The following is a 22,538-nucleotide window of genomic DNA, read 5'->3' as shown; positions in this document are numbered from 1 at the left end:
GACCTTTAAAGCTGTTACCTCCAGGGCAGAGTGAAGCAGGATATGTGCCTCACTATTGACTGTGACATTTCTGTCCTAAAAATAGAACACTACAATCCCTTTCTGGTTCAGACTGGCACCCTCTGTGGGTATATGATATTCACACAAGTCTTGATTTGTGCAGGGTTTTAGTAGCTGGATATCCAGATGGAATAAATGCTAAAGGCCTCAAATTGGTAAAACAAGTTGAAAAGAGAAGAAGAAAAGTACCTCACTGTGTTTTTGTTTGCTGTAGCATAGAAAATGTTTCCTGTGGAAACCTACAGCTTAATCTGAGATCAGAGATGACTAATACACCTAGAGGATCCTTCAGCAATGGAAAGTGGCTGCACAAATCTATGTAAACCAGAGGATCTTTTCTATCTATCTGATTTACATAGTTAAGAGTTATTATAGTCTTAACTACAAGCATAGGGGTGTATTCTGCACCACAATAAATGCTTTGTCATTTATACTCAAGGTAAACAGTTGATTCTGTTTTTATTGTTGAGCATGTTTTGTCTATATGCAGAAATCAAGCATTTTTATAAATACATTCAGTTTCTTGCTAGTTTTGATGACTGTAAAAGGCAGTAAATGTGAATCTACACTGCAGTGGTTGAAAACTGATAAAAGAAATTAAAAAATTGCATAATGCATTTATTTATTTTCCAGCCAACACTGTCAGTCATCCAAGGCCATGCAAAACAAATGTACCAATCCTGTTTAGCTGAATTCATGCTGACCTTAATGTAGTTGAGTTGCTCTTTTAATATCAGTATAAAATAGTAGCATATGGGAGTTACTGATCATAGGAATACTAAGAATTAATTTTTACAACAGAAGAAACTTTTACAGTGGGACATTGAGCTTGGGCAAGCTGAGTTCAGGTGGAGTTCAAGTTCCCTCTTAATAAATCTGTTAGTCTACCTACATCTTAATCAAATCACAGACTAAATCATTTTAGGTCTGGATAAGTGTTTGATGTTTTCAAGAAGACCACATTAGCTTTGGATGTTGGGGAGGACTCCTTCAGTGCCCTGAGAAGGAACTGACACATCATTTCAAATGCAGCACAGAGATCTGTGTCAGATCCCCTTCAAACTACTAGGACAACACAGTGGAAGGAGAAACTGGAACATTACAGGGACCAGACTTCTGTGTTTGCTCATCACCTTGGAGGACTGTTTGCTCTTCTTTCAGGGATGGGGAGAGGGAACAAGAAATCACTGTGTTACAGAGAAGACAGGCTCATCCCTTCCAACCCACCTACTGCTTCTGCCCTGCTGAATTTGTAGTGTTACAAGGAGGTCATTGTAAGTGTGTAACTGCTGAGCTGAGGAAACACATCCTTCACATTAGTAGGCAGTTTCCCACAGCAAATAGCAATGGGAACTTTTGGGTTCTTCATTGTAAAGAATGATACTAATTGTTTTGCTATAATAAAGTGGCTAATAGGAGCTCCTTCCCCACATCCCCCTTTTTTCAGGTCAGTGTGGCACATTCCAATTTGTGTTTGCTTGGAAGCACAGGAGGAATCTCACATGGAGGGGGAGGGTGGTTTTATCACACTCAGGCGTGCAACCCAGTAAGCCTTTTACTTTCTTCATGTACCCCAGTTTCAGGGTACTTGGGAGGATTCTGGATTTCCCCCCACATGCTGAAAAAATGCAGCATCCTTTGTTTTTTCCATCGCAAATGAACTGAAACCCGTAATCTCTTTACTGAGCAGAAGTGATTAAAATAGTGTGGAACAGATGGTTTAAAAGCTGCCAAAGACTGAATCTTTTGCTATTTTGTTTCTTGAAACAACTACATTAATTCCTGAGTCAGCTTTGAGGGTACCATCATAGCTCCTCTGAGAGGAGAGAGCTGCTTGTTTCTCTTTGATTGCTAATTAATAGCAACTAATTAATTCAATTTTTTTAAAATGTTACATACCAAAAGTTGAGGTAACCTATTTTCATGTGGGACAAAAATGGAAGTTTTTCATGGAGGTTTTAACAATATTTTTTTCTTGAAAATTTTGCTACTTGTGTTAAGGTTCGTTCCATGGAGGGGAAAACCATGTTCCAGTTCTACTGGAATGAAGACACTACACTACTTCAAAATGGTATTTGGTTTTGGTACTCGGAGTGTGTGAGTTTGGTGATTTGAATACATTGATTTGTACACAGCCAGACCATCTTGTGATCCAGAAACCCCTCATAAAGCTGTCAGTGTCAGGTGTGCATTTCCTGCTGTATCCTCCCCAATGCATGTCGTGAAGCAGCATCTTGCTCTTTTGAGCTCCCTTTGTTTTTTCTTTTCATAAAACCATAGTCTGTAGCTTAAATCAATAAGAGATTTTTTTTTACTGTCAAGCCAAAGCATGTCAGCTATATGAGTGAATGTGTGATGGCACAACACACCATACTGCCCTCTTCCAAGTCTTTCACTTCTGCCATGGAGCTACTCCAGCAGTTTTATGAGCTGAAAATTATGACAAGGTCTTTTGATATTCCTAGACACCATTGGTTTACTAATGCTACTTACAGTGATTTTTATGTAGCAGTTCTCTGCTCTCAGGTCTGGCATCTGCTTGAGGAAGATTTTTAGAGAGTGTTTTTATCAATTTAGAGAAATACTTACTGGTCGTATAATTTTTGTGAAACTTTGTGATTTTCCGTGTGTTTTATAAACTGTGTGTGAGCTGAACCATTGCCATTTTATTGACTTGATCCTAATTAAATTTAAAGTTTTCTATCAGTAACCTTCTTAGTAAAGTAACATTTATATGTACATATTTGATAGTGAAAAATTCCAACCTGTGTTCAGTACAATAGTAAATGACTTCTAGAAAGGAGAGGTAGCCAAACCAGACTGAATTTGTTTTTTTATTTAAACATGTTTTTAATTTTGTTAAGCTTTGCGGTTTTCAATTAGAATTTCAGAAATGTAGTAACTGTCTGATTTCTGTAGATGATGCTGTGTTTAAGCAAAGCAGTTTTGAAAGACAGAAGTCCTGCTGAATGTTTCCTGAAACTGAATTTCATGGCCACCTCTACTCACAGTGATGGAAACTGATCTGTTTGCTTCCCTCCTTTTTTCCCAGTGTATCATCTCACCATGTTCTTTTTTATCTGAGCTTTTCTGTGAAGTAAAGAACCTGGCTTCAGAAAGATGTAACTAGAAACCAGGAGGCAGGCATTTGCTCAGCTCTGGGGTCATCACCAGCAATGCCATTGCAAGTTGGAGATTTGGATTTTGGGGAGTCTGTCCCCCGGCTCTTGTTGGTGGAAGATTTTGCAGTTGTATGTGCTGCAGTGTAGTTGCTAAACCTGAGTTGGTGCAGTACACCTGAGACCCACTAGAACTGAGTAATGTTTTACACTTTAAATATTTACTCTGTTTTGCTTTGTTTCCCTAAGGGTTTAAAGTCTTGGTACTAAATTGATGGGGTTTTCCCTGTTTTTTTTTTTTTTTTTTCCTTGAAGGAAAGCAGTATCTCTTGTTGGTCAAACCTTATTTAATGGACTTATAATCTCCTCAGTTACCAATCATTTTCAAAGGCATAGGAAGGCAAGTGAGAGGAAAGGAAGGTTTTTGAAGGTCTCTATTAAAACTTCTGGTGTTGTTTATTTATTTAAATTCTCCTAAATACTCATACTAGGAAATGACATAATTGGATAGAGTTTTAATTTCCTCAAGGCTCTGTGTGGTCTTCATTCACCTTCTCAGATGCTGGCTGCAGATGTTTAAAATCGCATCCTCCCAATTAAACATCTGCTCCAAAGTGACAAAATGTAAGACCACATATGTCTGAAAGGCCAATGTATGCATCAACAGTTTTTGTTACTAGATATGATGGCTTTTAATGCACAGTGAGAAATTGCTCTGCTTATTGAACTCCATGGGGGAGACTGAGTGCTGGTTTTAAGTACATATTTTAAAATGCCCTGTATCTTCTGTGTAAGTATTTTAGATGTCTCTTGCTCAAGGTTGTCACTTACTCTACCAACTAAGGGTTATTTGCTATCCCCTTAGAGTCTTTTTAGATCAAAAGTAGTCATGTGAGCTGGTACAGTGACTTTACTATTTAATTAGAGGGAATATTAAAAAAAGCTCTGTTTTCATATTGTAAAAACCTCTATCTTATCTTATCTTATCTTACATTACCTTATCAGCTTGGTGTAGTGTGTTGTACCAAATGAGGATTAATATAGCCAGTCTCATTCTTTGATCAGTGCCTAGTAGTCTTTTCCTGGATGGGCTGCAGGGTAGATGCATTCAAGAGAAAAAGTGATTGTGAATAAATGGTAATAACAGTACTGTAACTGGGAGAGGGATGGAGAAAATAATAGATTTTTTTAAAAATTGGTTTTCAGAGGTAGAATGTTGCATATTGATGACATTAGGTAAAGGTAACAAAAGATTAAAAGAAATTAATTTCTGAAGATGTCAGAGAAAAATAATGGGTTTGTGCCACGGGGAAGAAACCAATAAAAAGGCAGCAGTGGCAAAGAAAAATCCTTTGCTGATAGAAATTCAAGTTACAGCTAAATTGAAACTTGTATGGAAAATGAACTTAGAATATGTACAAGAGTTGGTGTGTTTTTGAGGTACTGTGCAGTTAGGTAGTATCATTCTCTAGGTTGTTACTCCTTTTGTTGCATCTTAGGCTGCAGATATGCAAGCAGGTGGTGGAAGAATGATGTGCTTTGCTGTGTCAGCACTGTGAGGTAGATGTTTTTAAGGATTTTTTTTTTGGAGAGGGGAGGAGGGCAGTGGAGGAAAGCAGTAAGTGAGAAACAACCCAAATTCCATGTATGGGATAATGTTTCAGGAACACAGCCTACTGACTAAGCATTAAATGACAAATGTAAAGTGAAACATTTTCCAAAAATGTAACATCTTACAAAGCAAAATCCTTATGTATGAAATTCCCTGTGCTCAAGATGCCAAATTTGGCCATGTAGGCATGAGAGCTGAGCTGTGGCCAGTGTGCTGCTGAGCAGCTCCTGATGGTAACGAGATGGCCCAGGCCTTATCACAGCCCAAACCATAGCAAAAGACCACTTAGCCAAGTGAGCAGAGTCTGAAACTCAGCTGTTTTAGTCACATTCTTGATAATAATGATATGTCTTTTGAAAAGAAGTATATCACTCAAAGCCTTCTTAAATGTGTAATGTTACCTTCTTAAACAAATTATTGAAAATCTTAGTTCTTGCCTTAATGTGTTTATTAGTGAGTTAAACACTTGTTAGACTGACTACCAGCTGTAATCAATGTACTCTCTGTCCTAAGGAGGTGACATCGTCTGCTGCAGTCACCAAAGAAGAAAGTGCAGAATTTTCTGTGGTTTTTCTGGTGCCCTGATGCTGCACTGGTTGGTTGTAGTGTTGATGTTACTCACTGGTGCTCTCACAGATCCCCTATGAGATCAGTGCCATTTGTGCTAAGAAACTCTGCTCACATTTTGAGGGTCCTTCCTATGAATAACTTCTACTGAGATGGACAGGAAAGACAATAAAGGAAGGCAAGGGTTGGAAAAGAAGAGGTGGGAACTGAGTTCACCCTGTCAGAGAACTGGGAACTGCTGTCTTGAATCTCCCCACTTCTTTTGTCACGCCACTGTTTTTCTGCTGGTGTCTTTTTTGAGAGAGAAGATAAAGAGTTTACAGAGTTTATGGTCATGAAGCTTCCTCCTGGGTTTGAGATTGTGTTCTTGAAAATGAGGAACCTTCTGTGGAAATGGACAGTGTTAACTCTGTTATAAGAGCTTTTAGACTAATTACAATTTGCACAGTGAGGTCTTGTCTGAGAGCAGTCAGAAACCCAGTTTGACCAAGCATGTCAGTTTAGGGATCATGTTTTTTAAGAGACTGTTCAGGGCAATGCAGTCAGTGACAGAAGGGAGCCAGTCTTGCCCCAGGGGACTGAGTGCTCTGTGTCACAGCTGACTCAGTGCCCTCCAGAGCACGGTGCCCTCCTCACCCTCAGCCCATGGGATGCACCAACAGTCCTGTCCCTGTCCATTCCCTGAGCTGAGGATAGCAGGCTAGCAGTGGATTTGCTGTTAAGCACTGGTATAATCGATTGCATTAATGTGTTGAATTCCTCCCAAGCAGGGCTCAAGTGGCGACACAGTGACTTCTTTCCTTTTTCACCTCTCTGTTTACTGTCTTTGTAAATAAAACTAATGATGCTTGGGGTTGGGTACTGCTTTTACTTCATAAGATGCTGGGCAAAAATGCCTTCTTTTCTGTGTCTGTCTTTTTTTCATTTATAAATGCAGAAAGGAAAGTGTGCCAGGTTGCTTGGGAGAATTTGGTCTAATTTGGAGGAATCCCCAGAGTGACTGCCTCCCAAAGCACACCTCAGACTTGAAACCTGTTCCTTCTCCTCACTGCTGCCTCCCAGAAGGCAGTAACAGGGGTGGCTGCTCCCCCTTGCCTTGGCTGCTTCTCCCAGGGGCACCACTTGCTGCTCTGGTAGTTAAAAGAATATATGGATTTTCCTTCAGATTTACACTCTGTGTTTGAGCTTACTTGCTAGCTGGCATTGCAGCTGATTGACACAGTCATCCTCAGTAGTGTTATGCACACTACAGAAGTGTTGTTTTCTCACAAATTTTTTCTTACCTTTGCATTTTTCTGTCTGTGGGATGAGTACCCTGAAAGAACACTGTTGCTTAAATATCAGCTCTTTAATCTGATGTAATTATTTAGAGAATGTTTTCATGTTTTTGATGAAATAAGATATTTCAGTCAATACTTTGTCTGAAAGCAATATAAATATTTTATCAGAATCATGTAAATCATGTTACATTAGTAGGTTTAAGGTGGTTACTTGCCTTCTTGTGGCATTCTGTAGGGATTCAAGCCCCTTTCTTTAATGCCCTTGAATTATTCTTGCTGTTGTATAAAGCAGTGCCAAAGTCTTAAGCATTCGTAAGAATTTAAGAGAATGTACTTTTAAAGCTAAAAATTAACAAGCAGTCCTGATCATTTCTGTTGTGATGATATTCTAATCCTCCCTGTGTCTCTGGGCAGTAGTGTAACTCCAGTGATTAGTCATAAGAAAATGACTTATATTGGACCCATACATTTTCAGCTTCGTTCATCTCTTCCTGTATCACTGGTGATACTTAAAACAAAATGTTGATTTGATCCATGGTTTGGTTTTCTTTATTTCTCATCATAAACTGACAAAATTTGCATATTTTTTTCCCAGTATATAGAAACTACTTGCATGGGTCTGCTGCTTTGGCTTTTAATAACTTCAAATTTAAAGATAAATACAGTTTTTTTCCTGATGGCTCTGTTACTTTATTTTGGAAAAAGTATTCAGTAATGTAAATGAAGTTGCAACAGAAAAAAAAGAAAAAAAAACAAAAAAACCCCAAGAATGTATGTGTATGTGTATTTTTTTTCATCCAGAGGCCAACAGAGAGAGTACAGGTCAATAGGCATGCACTGGGTGAGAAGTGTTATCATGTATGATATTCTGTGTAAGCCAATAAAAAACCACATACACTGCTTCCTAAAGTCTTTTCTATAGAGGAATTGCTAACAAAAATGAAGTGAATCCTTGTTGTTTTCATAGAGAACCCAAGAAAAAGTGCTTTCCTCATGTGGGAACTGTGCTGTAGATTTGAAACAGTTTGGTTACAGCTTAGCAGGAGATGGTTTGCAGTCAGTGGCACGTACCTGAAATGGGAGTAGGAGCACAGAAGTGACATATTGAGGGTTATTGAGAAACTAGGGTTAGCTCTCTCCCATCTGCCCCTCTGCATCAGAGTTTAAAAAAAAAAAAAAAAAAAAAAAGACAAAATGACTTTATCTTTGCTTCTTTCTCCTCTCTAATCCCAGGAGCATGACAAGATTTTCAAGAGTGTTAGAAGGCATATAAGTCTTTTCATCTTGCTGAAATAGTCATTTCTCTCTACTAAATGAGGAAGCTGTTGAGGAGTGGTATTGAAAGTTACTCATTAACTTCTTTTCTTTTCTTTGTAAAACTGACTTCCATTTCCCCCTCTCTGACTTTGATACAGGAGTTTAAGGCAGACCCCCATGATTCTGATCTGATTGAAGTGAGGAGACTCAGGTCACTAAACTTGGCTCCTTCAGCAGAGATAAGAGCTGCCATTAAATCCCAGAAAGATATAGCAGATGAGAGTGCAGATAGTACTAGAATATAAACCCTAATTTTGTCAGGGCTACAAATATTAAAATCATAGGCCTTCACCCAGAAGAATATCTTCAGAGAGGTAAAGGTGATTCAAAGCAAGAGAAAGGCAATTTGGAGAGGACATCCTCTACATGAGAGAATGAAATGGTTTTGGTGAGATGTGGCACTGTAGAAGTTTCATCTGTCCTCCTGGAAAGTCCCTGCCTCATGAAGGTTTGTCATTTCTAATACCTCATCCCAGAAATCATCTTTAAGCAAAAGCAGAATCTTTTTTCTGTTCATGCTGATTTCTGTAAATATATCTAATAGTGCCTTGACTAAAGAGAAATGTAACTTTAATAACTTTATTTATCTTAACTTTGGTAAAAACAATTTGCTTTCACTCTACTGGCTTTTCTTTCTAGGTATGAAAGTATATTACATCTCCTTTAAAAAAAATTTTTTAATATGAGTTTAAATTTTAAAACCCACATAGCATTTTTCCAACAGCAGGTCCTCCAGGCCCAGATAAGTGGCCTACAGAGTAACACTAAAGTGTGTTAAGCCCTACTTAAATAACCTGCCAAAATGTTGATTATAAAGGTACAGTAGTCAGTAAATAGTTTGGAGAGTTGACATGGACTGTTTGGCCAAAAAGTTAAAAGCTATGGTAATGACATATGGTTTCTCAGTTCTTAGATGTGCTGAACTAAAACTCTATTAAAGATGCTTAACTTGTAGCAGCAGGAGATTTAGCATTTTTAGAAAAATCAGACCTAATTATGCTTTCTGAAGTTGAAGTACCCAAAATTTCATTTTCTCATCTTCTCCAGATTGTACTCTCTCATTTAAACTGGTCTCACTGCACCTGAACTTTAATTTCAGTTTTTATAGTTAGAGGAGATACTTGAGTGTGTGTTCTCAAAGTACTTTAAGTAATTAAAAGAAATTAAGTGATTAAAATACAGTTGTCTGGTTAAGCTTCCAAAGAGTATGTTCAACTGTAATGTTTATTTAACAGTGGTTTTAAATAGCAAAAAAAAAGCAAAGCACATTTATGGCCTAAGGAAAGATACAAAATTTTCCTGATTTTACTTTGAAGGCTTCCTTAAAAATAGCTCACCATCAAACTTTCCATTTTAAAGCTTCTGCTGTGAAACAGTTAATCCTTAGCACTCAGTCTTTTGGTTGTGGACAGCCCACCAAGGTAGTAGTGGACAGAGAGACTCAAGTGATGCATATTGATTAAAAAGAGGATAGTTCTGTCATTCACTGGGGAAGGATCCTAGACTTGATCAGGCTATTTCAAAGCATTTCTTGGGACAAGATTATGCTCTGGTGCCTGTACATCATAAAAGCACAACTCTGGTGAAACTCTCCATGTGAGGTTGCAGGAGAGAAGTAAATAGTGTTGAATACTGTTGGATATTTTCCAGATTATGTATATTTTTGTTGCTATACTATTGCTCCATATTCTTTCAGAATGTAAATTATTTAACAGATGGATGTAGTTATTAGAAGATCTTGAAGTGTGAACATTCCAAGGTGTAGATTTGCTCTTATACTCAAAGTAGGCTAGATCAATGCTAGAAATCCTCTAGTAAAATAGGATATGTTTATATGCATGCCAGAAACCCTCTTTCAGTGGTATCACATAAACCCTCAATTGTAAATTTAATTTCAGTGAGACCCAGTAAGGGCAATATAAGGCATAGCCTCTCACCAGTATGAGCTGTGTCTGTGCTTGGTAGGAGCTGGCAGCAGGGCTGTCTTCTGTGATTGTACTGCTAAATATTTCTCAGGCCTAGAAGACTTTCATCCTCCTTTAAAGAAATACAAAGACTGCTTTAAAGAGAAATATACAGAAGATGGTAAAAAGAAAATAGAAAAATGTGAGTGTAGCTGTTTGGTAGGAATGTGCCAGGTGTATATATATGTGCTAGGTGATCACAAAGTGAGTGATACTTCTGTGTGGTAATAATATGTGTTGGTAATTTCATGTTCTACTCTACTCAGCTTATTTAACTCACAAGTTATGATGCTTTAAAATTAATCACAGTTTAAGAAGGATTGAATGTTTTTAATGGAATTCCTCTATATCTATATGTGGGTTTATGTTTATTTATCTTACATACCCTTGTATTTTGTTCTTAACTATTGTATTTTCATTATTTTATTTGAGGAAATGCAATTATGTTATCTATATAATAAGGAACATTCTTCTTAAATCTAAGTGATGGTAGTGAAGGGTTAAAAATCTAAAGTCTTATTAATGTAGAGAAATGCTGACACAAGTTCTTCAGTCCTTTTCTTGACAGAACACCCATCTTTAATTTGCTCCTCTCTTTACCCATATAACATTGTACATCTGTCCTTGAAAACAGCTCCTGCAGCATGAGCATAGCCAGTGGAGTCAATTTAGCAAAGGTTGCTGTCTGTGTCCTAGCAGTGCAGGCAGACAGCCTGGAGCTATGACTTATAATCAGCTGAACAGGTATATGAATAATTACTAAAGATAGAAACCTGTGTTAATTGCTGGGTTTAATCCTGTTCTCATAAATTGTTACAGAATCACCCCCCTCTAGCAGTAACCATCACCCTCCTCTAAGCATTAACATGTCAAAGTGAGTATTTTTCTCAGATCATAAGTAATCTAGTAGATTTAAGAACTTTTCTAGTTTTAAGATTCTTGCTAGTATTTAAACATACCAGTACTCTCTGAGAGTCCTTTATATCCACTTTGAAGCTTTGAGGCCTTGAAGTATTTGGAGAAACTGAGAGCTGAGTTTACCAGTTTCTGAAAGCAAAAACTGATGTTAAACTTCTGTTTCTCTTAAAATGATTGTCTACTAAGAGGTTTCTTTAACTCTGAGCAAAGCCCCTTTCTTTTCAGATCATTTTTTCTTCAATCACTCTACATTTGATTATCAAAAGTGAGAAAACTACAAAGAGTGCCTCTCCCTCTAGTTCAGTCCTGTTGCTAATACAGTAATCCTCAGTAAGTGGGAAAAATTAGGGATGCTCTTAGAAATTGATTAGAGTGTGAGGGAAAGAGTGACAGTGACTGCATTTGGTCTTCACCAAGAGCATTTTGCCTTATTTGGCTACTTAGCAAGCTAAACTGTACTTCATCTCACAGTCCTCTAAAAATAACTGTATGGCTTTCTGGCAGATTGATATAAAAAGTGTATGATGATGGTACATGGGGTTGTTTAAACACAAAGCTAGAAGCATAAGCTGGCCTCCAAATGATGAATGTCTTTGTATTCCAGAATGGAAGCTTTCCAAGACAGTGATGCATAGCCACCAATTTGTAACTTTTCTTCTAATTTGTAACTTTGGACTTGTATCTATTTGGTTATTATATAACTCCTCATATGTTTTGATAAGGTATCATGAAATACTGGAATGCACTTTTGATGGTTTTCTACACTCCACAATTGATTTGAAGAAAGTGACATTCTTGTTTTTTTCATAGAGTTTGTTGTTTTTTTTTTTATTAAAAAAAAAAACAACAAAACAAAGCACTGCATCTCAACTTTTTCATTTTAATGCTCTCAGAGTTCACTCATAGCACAGAGAAGTTCTGTCATGAACTTTCCTATGTATAGAATGTAAATAGTGAGGGTAATGAAGGACATATATTCTCTTTACATCTTTTCTTACTGCATTTATGTCCCACTCAGGACATATGTATCACATATTCCTTCTCACAACTGAGACCTTCCATATATTAGTGGATTGGTTTTAAAAAGTGATAATGAAAAGGATATAAGCAAATAGCCTAGATTTCCTCTCAAACCAGTTTTTGGAAGTGAAATGGGACCAGGAAGGCTCTGCATGCAAGGGGAAGACAGCTCCAGTTGAGCCAGAAAACCAGAGCAGCAGCTCCTCACACTGCTGTGATGGGGCTGGGATATAAAGTGTCAACTGGAAATGAAGGTTTAGAAGAAAAAGATAAAAGAAAATAGTCCCTGGGATTGACTATTCATGGAGGGCTTATTTTCTTGAAAACGCAATGAGGAATATTCATATAATTTATATTTCTGTAAAATAATTGTGTAGAGTCAAAACAGTTCTGACTGGATTTACAATGCCAAGAAGTGTTCAGGAGCCCTAGAAGGGCTTCTACTTTCCAAGCTTCAGTTTCATTTACTCTTTTGCATGCCATTAGTTCTACATTGCCTCACAAGCTGCTGTTCTAATAGTTTTCTATCTTCTTGCAGTGAGACCTGATTAAGTTGCTGTCTTCAGAGCTGCCTCCTTATCCCCTTGAACAATTAATCAGGGAGAGAGAAAGCTTGCCACTAATTAACCCACACCTTGCCAGAGGTGGGGCTTCTGCTATATGCTTAATAAAACCAAATACTTTTTAAGGAGAATGTATTATTAACCATCCTGAAAAGCAGCAGAAAAAATATTTTATTGAAGTACATACTAAAACTTTCTTAGAGAGGTAGTAGTCCTCATTGCATTTGAAAATCTTGCTTTGTTATAACAAAGTTTTTAGTACTATGCAGAACATAAGAGTTCTGAAAGTTTTGTTTGAAATCTAAAGAATGATTCATCAGCTATTCCCCAAAGTAGTAGAAGGCTAAAAATGTCTAAGCTAATCAAGCAGTTTGCAAGATGTGGTATAGCAATAATTTATCAAAACTTTGTGAAAAATATGGATGTTCTAGAAATCCACTTGATCATGCTGAAAAAATGGCTGTTGAATGGAAAGGGCTTAAATTAATTTTGATTACTTTCTGATTTGCTAGAGATGTCATGAGCTCTAGCTCAAGTGCCAAAAGAGGCACTGAAAGCCACTGCCACATTCCAGTTTACCTAGGAATTCCACTAAAAGCATCCAAAAGTTAGAAAAAGAATGAAGCTACTGTGTCACAAAAAGCGAATATTAAAACATACATTTGCACTTGTAGCAAAATAGAGACATTAAAATAAGGGCACAGCATCACAGGTGGGATGTGTTGCATGTGTCTTTAAAATTACCTGATGGACAAGCTGGGCTGTGAGGGGGCAGCTGCAGGTGAAATAGTGCTGGGGACACTCTGAGCTGATCAGTGCAGTGACACCTTAGGTCTGTCAAGCCCCTCTTCTGACTGCCACGCCACATTACAGATGTTTTTTCTTAATGTACTTTGTTCTTTATTTCTGCATGCTTTCGTTACTTTTGCTTCACAGTTTTCCAAACAAGTATAGCTGTGAGGAGAAGCAAAGATACAATAATGAATGGCTTCACTGTGTATTTCTGAGTGGTTTTTTTTGCATTGTAATTTTATGGATCATCTTGTTTTTTGCACATGGTCAAAAGTCAAAAGAAAGAATGAAGGAAATAGAGATTAGAAGATTGCAACATTGTTAGACGGACTTAGGGTAGATCTCCTTTTCAAAATGTTTTGGCAATTGAGGTGCTCATCAGAGTGCCTAAAAGACTATCCTGAGTCTTGGCAGAGGCTTGAAGGAGTATTGTAATGGGGTAACACAAACATGAGATTTCCACGGTCTTGAAAGTTAAATAAGTGTCTTTCAAAAGATTTTGAGTGTTTTGGATGCTGTGTGCATCCAAAGCAGCATTTGGTGTTTCCAAGTTCAGATCAGAGGGTTCATCAAAACATTTAGTTACCAAGGGCTTCAAGCAAACAATGGTCATGGGCAGCAGGAAAAAAAGCAGATGCTACCTTTTGTACTTCCCTACCTTTGTTTTATATATCCCTAATGCAGAAGGTGACCAAAGGGTATGTACCTTAATCACAGAATTATTTGCTATATAGTAATCTCTTACTTAAACAGGATAGGACTTAATCATATCAAAGGGTCTTTTTTTGCTGTGCTTTTAAATACTGGGTTTTCCCTCCACACCTCTTTTGGGAAGGAGTTTATTTGGTTATGTAAAAATGGGTTATGCATGGAAGACACTTGATACAGTGTCAAAGGATTTTAATTTCTGTTTTTCAAGTACATGGCTGGTTTTTTACTGGGATGCAGCCCTTAGATTTATAACAGCTTCAACTGATTCAACCTACTGTGAAACATTAGGAAAAATCGACAAGGCCACTGATCCATGTATTCTGTGTATTTCAGCTATGTAATTGTAAGCCTTCTAAAGAGTTTTCTGAATCCTTTGAATAAATAGTAAAATATATACATATCCAGGGAACTAATTCTTGGGCAAATAACCTGCTCTAGACAAATATTGTAAGGAACTACCCTGCTGTGTTCAGCAGTGCAGCAAAACTCAGTTGAATAAAGATTGGCCCCTGAGATAAACCTTTAAATCTTTGGTCACAGAAAATTTGCATTGCTAAAGGATTATATTATGACTCAGTGGGCAATAACTGCTATTGCAGCTACTTGAAGAGATTTTCCTTACCCATTTAATGCTTTCTTTCTCTGCTCTTTTCTCAGCATACCTCTCACAATGCTATTACAGTAGAACATGATGCTGTCCCTCCTCCTGGAGTCTACTTGATGCTGAAGTATCCAAATGGGTTATTGGTTCTCCACTCCTCTGCAGCCTCTCCTTTTGCTGTTGGTGGTCTGCACCTTATTATAGGTGTTGATCTATTTGATTTAAGTTTTTGCAATATCACCAAAGAGAGGCAAGGAAGGAGAGAAGCTAGAATTATGCCCAAAGGCTACCTCACTTGAAGTAGTTGAAGATAAGCATCGTGCTGTTCATGTTGAGCTATCAAAGATAGTGTGTTCACATCATTACCTTGCTCACCATAAAAAATTGGTGTTCCATTGGTGTTGCATCACGGCAACTTAAGGACAGACTTCTGAATTCTTAAAAATGCACTCCTTCAGAGAGGTGCTATGGAGAGCAAACAGCAGTACCATAAAAACATGGTTTGCTTCTGTGCCAAGCAGTGACTGACAGGATTGAGATGTGGAAAGTTTGTCTGTAATAACATTTTGCATTGACAGTGTATGCAAAACAGACAAACATTGCCTCCTGCTTTGAGATAAATAGGACTTCTCTGGAAATCTTGTAACTCTTTTCCTTAATCAGCTACAGGTGGTCCAAGAAAGCGTCTCCTCTTTGCCCCCTGTGGAACTCAAAGATGTCCTGACCCCTGTCTCCCCTCCCCTGTGGGGCTGAGCTGGGACAGCAGCCAGCAGCAGGCACACCCCAGACACTGGGATCCCTGGGGCCTCAACAGAGCCTAACAAAGCACAGCCAAAGAGCCTGCTCTCCCACCCCTGCATAAAAAAGGTGCTTCCCAGTACACACCTGCTGCTCCCACTAGAATGTGCCTTCAGTGAGTTGTGTTAATAGTTATCATTGCCTGAGATAACCTTCCTTGTGATGTAATTTGACATACTGCTGTCAGAGGGGCTTAAACATAGTAATCTTTAAAAATTATTGGGAATTTGCCCTAGAGAAAAAAACTGTTATGATTAATTTCTACAAATGATAAACCACTCCTTCTTCAAAATACTGCATGCTATGAAGTGTGATTTAATCCATTTGACTACAGAGCCTGATGCTTCTGACAACTGTGACTCAAATGTCATCACAGAAAGTGATATTTCAAGTGGCAGGGTGGGATTAGAAACCTGCTGAAGATTTGTCAAAGGAGAAGTAAGTACATAATTTTTAGATAAGTGATTTGTCTACTCTAAACCACTTCCTCTGAAAAGACAGGCAACTTTAAAAGAGAAACTTACACTGTTACACTAGAAAGAGAAATTTAATTGCAGAGAGATACTACTTATGATGGTAGGTAGAAAAAAAAAAAAAACTAGGATACTGGGAAATGTGTTTTCTATACAGAAAAAAAAATAATACTACTTTTCACCTTCAGAAAATAACTTAATCAAGGCTTGTATGAGGAAGGAGCCAGTCTCATTACCTGGGACCTTACAACCACCTGGTATGTTCTTGTTGCTGCTTTGTATGTTTATTCAAAATACAAAAAAACCCCACCTGATAGCTTATGAATTGTGTGAAAACTCTATAAATGCAGTAAAACCCAAAACAAGCATAGGAATGTTCATTCTATCAAGAATTCATGTAGCATTAGAGCAATTATCAATTTCATTCACATCCACCAAGTCTGAACTCAGTGCCCTTACATTAGTAGGGCAATTTGGTACTTGTTTTGGATTATTGACATGCTTCTCATTGCTTTGACAGTACCCTAAAATTTGGGCTTCCTATATCTATTCTGCCAGTCTAGCTATATAATTTACATCTCCTTAAAGCATCTGTCTACTCTGAAAGGCAATGAAAAAAATGTGCAAAGTTCTGTACTTCCCTTCCATGTGACTGAATCTGAAATTTGACCAACTGCAATGGAAACTGCATTTTGTGTGAGAGTTTGTTACAGCAGCCCGGTGGGTCCACCTGCATCTGTGAGGAGCTAGGTATAGCTGAAGGCTTGCCCAGGCTCTGCACTGTCTGCTAGGGATGCTGGCCCAGTGCTGAGTCCTGGAGCAGTTGTGTTGTTGTGAAGTGTTCCTTCAGCCACACTTGTGCAGCTCTGAGATTGTACAAAGTGTGGAGGGTTTGGTTTGCAGTTCTGCTTGGTCTGATGGCTGTGGAGAGAAAGCAATAACCCTGTCTGACAGGCTGACCTTGAGATCCTATGTCAGGAGGGGAAGTTAAGTGAGTGCTCACATAATTCTTACCTGTTTGTAGTGGATTCCCTAGGGGGAAAAGAAAAAAAGAAAAGAACATGAAATCTGACAATGCTTTTTTATGGAATCATTTTTCAGAGAAGAGCTGCTCTTTGATATCTGTGATAGTTTGCTGCTTCGATCTGTCATGTTGCCGACTCTCTGCTAAGGTGTTTGGGAAGCACATTTAAGTGACTGTAAGCGTAGCAAGGGAACCCGAGGCCATTTTTTCACTGAATGGAATTTTGCTGGAGAGACAGTATTTTTTTTCAAGTCCTCCTCTTTTGATTGTTTGTATTTTGTTTGTTTCTCGCTGGAAGCTGCCGGCTGCTTCATGCGAGAGGGCCGGGTGCGCCTTTAAGAGGTGGAGGTGCCTTTGTGCAGGTTGTACAGGGAAGGAAGTGGCTCTGCACCGCGGAGGGTGGCAGGAAAAGGCTGGTGCTCGGCTGGCCACAACTTAAACTGCCAGTTTGCCCTTTGAGAGGCAGCAAAGAATTGTCGCATTTGCTTCCTGGGGGTCGATTGTTTGTTGCCTTTTTTTTTCCCGCACTGTCAGTTCAAACGCTGACCACCGCAGGCACAGCTGGACGTGTTTAAACTCTTCCATAGGCAGCCCTGAACTGGCAGTGGCGTGGGAACGGGGGATGTCTCGGGAGCAGCGTGCGGCCGGCAGAGGCGAAGAGCTGAACTCGCAAGCACAGCGCACGGAGCCTGCCCGGCCCGGGCTGTCCCGCAGGTGACAGCGGTTCAGGCGGCAGCCCGCAGCCCCCGCCCGCCCGCCTGCCTCAGTTTCCCCGGGCGGCGGAGGGACGGCGCCCGTGGCTCCGCCGAGCGGCAGCGCTGGGGCGCCCTGGGGCCCGCAGCCGGCGCCGCCGCTCCAGCGACCTTCCCCCGGCCCGGCCCGCCGGTCCCTGTGCCCAGCCCGTCCCTGTGCCCGCCGGTCCCTGCGCCCGCCGGTCCCTGTGCCCGCCGGTCGCTCTGCCCGGCGCGGGGCGGCGGCCGGTCCGGAAGGAAACTCCCGGCCGCGGGGCCGCCCGCCCCGGGCGCTGCTCCGCCGCCGCGCTGCCCTGGACGCTAATTAGCATGACTAGTTTGATGGATTTAGTCAACAGCATTCAGCAAACAGGGTAGGGGGGAAGCAAGGGTACAAGATTTCCCAAATCTCGAGGCTTTTCAGCCCCACTGCCCTTAATGGTTTGTTACGCGGGCTCGAACAAGTGTTGCTTCCAATTAATTGATCGAGGGGATTTATTTTAGTATTTTGGCTGGGTGCCAGAGACAGAGGCTTTGTCCTAACGTTTTAAGCACCACCCCTCCTTGCAAGTTTGAAATGTGAGCTGCCTGGGTGGGTTTTTTTTTCCCTCCTCTCTTTCTCTCTCTTCCTTCTGGCAAAGTGGCTGTGGCTGCGTGTGTGTGTGAGTGTGCGTGCACGAGAATGAGAGAAGGACATTCCTCTCTGTGTAATGGGAAAGCAAGACATGGATCACTAGAGACAGAAAAGAGAACCATCAATATCAGTAACATGCAGCTGAGGTGAGATTTTTCTAAGTGTTTGATTTTCTTAAAACCCTTTCGGAAGATTTACAGCAGCCTTCTGCCATGCTGTATGCCGAAGACGTACTCCTAAGCAATGTCATAGGGATGCTTACATGTCTATCGCCGTTTTAGGTCTCCGCGTACGTGTGAAGTTTTAAAGCTTAACCTGATTCTCTTTATTGTCTCTAGAGGGTTGTAGCTTGAGCACAAATAGCCTGTTGGCAAGTACGGCATGAGCCCATTAGCAAGACTCCATCTGTGATTGGTTTTGCCTGGAAACCGGGAGACAAGCAATGAATAATTGATGCGTGTTGTGCAGTAGCTGGACAGGCAAAGAGGAGAGAGAGAGAAGGAGAAACAGAGCAGGGTGCCCTCAGAGAGGGAGAGGGAACAAGCTTGAAAATAGCTACTGGCTGCCTTGTGCTGAGATGAAGGCAACCCCGGCTGTCTTTGTTCTGCACTGGCTGGTTTCTGCCTAGAAGTGTTTGCAGACATATGTGGCCTCTCTGCAGCAGCAGAGGCAGGCGCGCAGAGGAGGGGCGGCAGAGGAAGCCCAGGCTTGTGAATGGGATGTAACTCGGGGGTGAGTTGGTTCCGGGGGGGCGGGGGCCGTGCGTGCGGGAGCGGGGCCGGGTGTTGGAGCGCGTTCGCCCGGGAGAGCCCGAGCCCGTGTCCGTGTGCGTGTCTCGGCTGTGTGTCTGTCTGCGTGTCTGTGTGTGTGCGGGAGCGGGTGCATTGTGGGAGCGGCCGCGGGGCTGGCAGCGATGGCAGCGGGCTCTGCCCTGCCCTGCCCTGCCTGCCCTGCCCTGCCCGCCCTGCCTGCCCGGCCCGCCGGGCTCCCACCGCCCGCGCCCCGCGGCTCGGCCCGCGGCGTTCGCCGGCCCGCTCCCCCGCTGCATCTGCAGTCAGAAAACCAAAAGGCAGCACCAATTATCAGTGGCCTTTCCTGCAACTTTAGCCTGTCTGGCGCTGTCAGAACGTGACAAGCTGTTCTGCAAGCAGCAGTGACAATACTGCTGCCACCATTTCATTTTTGCTGTCTTTATAAAGACCTTGCCATGCAGAACTCACATCTGTGGCAAGTGCTTTCATAGAAGATCTCAAAGTAGTATTGGTATCAGTGACAGTCTCGGGTATTCCACTTGACAAGTTTTTTGCCCCTTATGTTGAGTAGTAACAAGTGTCTTGCTTAATCTTTTCCTGTGTAAAATCTAAAAAGGTTATTTAATTTGCATATGATTTAAGGAGTTTTTAGAAAGTTTCAAACTAGTGATACGAGACTAGAATTTGGGACCTTAGTTTTATTCTTTTTGTTTAGTTTGTTGGCTTAATGCAAATAGTATCCAAAAACTGAATAAAATAGCACATATCAATGTATGCCAAAAACAAAATGCAAAGGATCTATACAGCTTCATTGTTTGCAATTCTGATGTTGACAGCACGGTCTGTTGGGGGAAGAGAGGTTGCTATTTTAGATAACAGCTCTTTGAATTGATAAAATTGCTGTGTAAGGTAAAATAGACTTTGCATAAAGTAGCATCAGTGATTCTGGGTCCACTAAAGCTGCTGTCAAAACAAGTTGTGACTTCAGTTGTACAAGCTGCTTGTCCTGAGTTCAGGTGAGCCCATTCTAAGATCTGGTTAAAATTCCCTTACTATCTGTCATCTTTTGATGCTCTCTGTGGACATCTCATGGGGTGAGCTGGTTAAATTGAACCCACATTTATGACAGTTTACCTTGGCTCATAATACTATAGAAGATAATGTTCATTCTGCACATCTGTTGATTTTAGAATGAAAAGTTTCTGTGGAGACAGTTTCTCTGAAGAAGTCGTGTCTCAGGTTAAGCTAACCATGTCATTAGGCTGGGGTGACCTAAGAAAAGCAATTAGTGTGACTGAAACACTTATTGGAAATGGAAGTACATAAAACTAAGATCCACCTAAAATTGCTCTACGTTGCCTAATACTTCCTGTAGTTTTTGTTCAAGTTAAGAGTTTATTATAGCTATATTGGTAATAAAGTAATTATCAGCATTTAATCATGCATAAAAGTGGAAGTCCTCAGAGTTGAACAGAAGCGTATCTCTCCATGTTGTCACCAATCTGCTTAGCAGAATTTTGTTCCTCTTTTTGCTTAGCATTTAAGATGGCAGCTAAAGTGCAATAGAACATGTGAACAAAAGTTTGGGTTCATGTAAATTTATTTGAGAAGAACTCAGTAATGCTCCAGTTTCAGTGAACAGAAGAGTGAACCAAAGGCTCAGTATCAAATTTATGATCAAAGTTTGATTTTAAAAATTACTTAACATTGGTTTGGTTCCCACCCACCCCACCTTTACCCCTTTCTGGAGGAGCCCTCAGAAAATCCCTGGGGAAATAGGTCTGTAAATGCAGTGAAATTTCACTAGTAAAGAAGTCATCTGAACGAGCAAGGTACAGTTTCATTCTCCATGTTGGCAATTGAAAATAGTGATAAGAGAGGTTTGAAATGTAGTCGTGAGCCTTTAATCCTGTGTAGATTGAAGTAGGATGGGTACAAATATCAAAGCTGTGCATGTCAATGTCTCTGTGATCCTGGCTGAAATGTTACTGTGTTCATATTTCAGTGAAACACATGCACTCTCTTGGTATTACTTGTGCTGAAAGTAGCACTTAGTCCTGGGACCCTTATGCTGGATGGATGCTCCAGGAACATCCAGGAAAGCTTGTCCACATGCAGTGGACAGGGGCCAGCTATCAAAGAAGCAGAGCATGCAAACCAACAGTGAGAGAAAAATAGAAGATTCTTAGGCTCAATGAATAAACAATTTGTTGTTGTAGTAACAGGTGCTGTATTAATCACAGTGAGATAGTTTAGAGAGAATAGTCTGGCAAAACAGGCTTGCTGTTGCCATAAGAGTTAGTGCAGCAATTAGTTCAAGAGAGTCTCTGAATCCAATGCCTCAAGCCCCTGCAATTACAAGATGTGTAACTAAGACAAGAGAATAGTGTTTTTCTATGTCATGAGGTAAGCTGAGGACACAGAAGTTCCCACGTTATCCTCAGTTGTCACTGGGACTGTGACAATGCAAGGCTGCTTTCTCATGACCATTACAAGAGCAAAAGGGATATTGTTGATCAACAGTGACTAAAAAAATCATTAGAGTGAAGCCATCAGGAGGCTGTCACTCTATGGGATGGCAGGATTGTAACTTTTTATTCTCATAACAGAAGAATATATTGTTGATTATTTAAAAATAACATAAGACTAAGGGAAGGAACTAACAAGCAGAAATCAACCCAAAACCTTATCATGTGAAAGATTGTTAAAATGGTGTTCCAGAGATCTCAATGAAGATGCACTCTGGTTTGGTTCCTCTCAGCTGGAGAGCAGAGAGTGCCACAGGAAATACCTCCCTCTGAGGCTGCTCTGGCAAACGGAACTTCTGTTTTCTCTTGCATGCAACAAGCAGAAGAAGCTGCTCCTAACAGACTGCCATGAATCTGCATGTAAGCAGCTGGACAGCAAGGTTGGTTTCCTCCCAGCTGCTCAGCTATTGCTGCATTGTCGTTCAGAGCTATGCAGGCTGGAGCTGGGTGATCTAATTGCAGTCTCAGAAGCCTTGCTGGGCATATGGAGAGCTGTGCAGGCTGAGTGGATGGTTCACTACTGCTGGTACCTTGCAGGATACAGCAGAGACATATCCAGAGGGTTTTAAAAAAATTATGTGACAAATGACCAATGACCCCACTGCATGTCTGCTAAATTTCCTAGAGTTCGTTTTCCTTGTACTGCCTATCCAGAAGAAAACAGAAAGTTCTGTGGAAAAAAAAGCAGAACAGTAGACATGACATCTGTTTCACTGTAATGTGGTGTTGCTGGTTATTTCTTTGAAATAAGCGAAACAAAAGTAAATTAATTAAAAAATAACTAAAAGTTAACACACTTGAAAGAATATATTAAGTTAATATTATTTGGCTCTTCTAACAGCAGGATAGGAACCAAAATTCCACAGGGTATATCTTCATCTAAAATGCTGAAACAAAACAACGTTTTGGTATATAAAATAGTTGTTTTAGAAGAAACTAAAAGCAATTTGAAGTTAGTAAACAAAGCCTTTTAAACCAGCATATGAAATGATGAGCCAGCCTTCGATGAAATGGCTGTTTTACTAATTGTGAGAGGTACAGCACTGCACAGTAAAGCACAGCAGTGACAGGGAA

General features: G+C 40.3%; 1 protein-coding gene across 11 annotated transcripts in view; it reads left to right on the top strand.

Annotated features, from left to right (window-relative positions):
• Nucleotides 1-22,538, top strand: part of ZMIZ1 (zinc finger MIZ-type containing 1) — a 334,693-nt gene that overhangs the window by 225,121 nt on the left and 87,034 nt on the right. For 2 of the 11 annotated variants that reach the window (XM_079311880.1, XM_079311879.1), the window contains exon 1: nt 18,197-18,330. The exons of 8 other annotated variants lie outside the window; for them this stretch is intronic. The gene's annotated coding sequence lies outside the window, so the exon portion shown is untranslated. Of the gene's footprint in view, nt 1-18,191; nt 18,331-22,538 lie in introns of those variants that run through there. One more of the 11 variants, XM_079311888.1, reaches the window with a different exon arrangement.

The sequence above is a fragment of the Erithacus rubecula genome, assembly GCF_903797595.1.
Source record: "Erithacus rubecula genome assembly, chromosome: 9".
Taxonomy (NCBI): domain Eukaryota; kingdom Metazoa; phylum Chordata; class Aves; order Passeriformes; family Muscicapidae; genus Erithacus; species Erithacus rubecula.
This window is presented reverse-complemented; position numbering and strand designations above follow the sequence as displayed.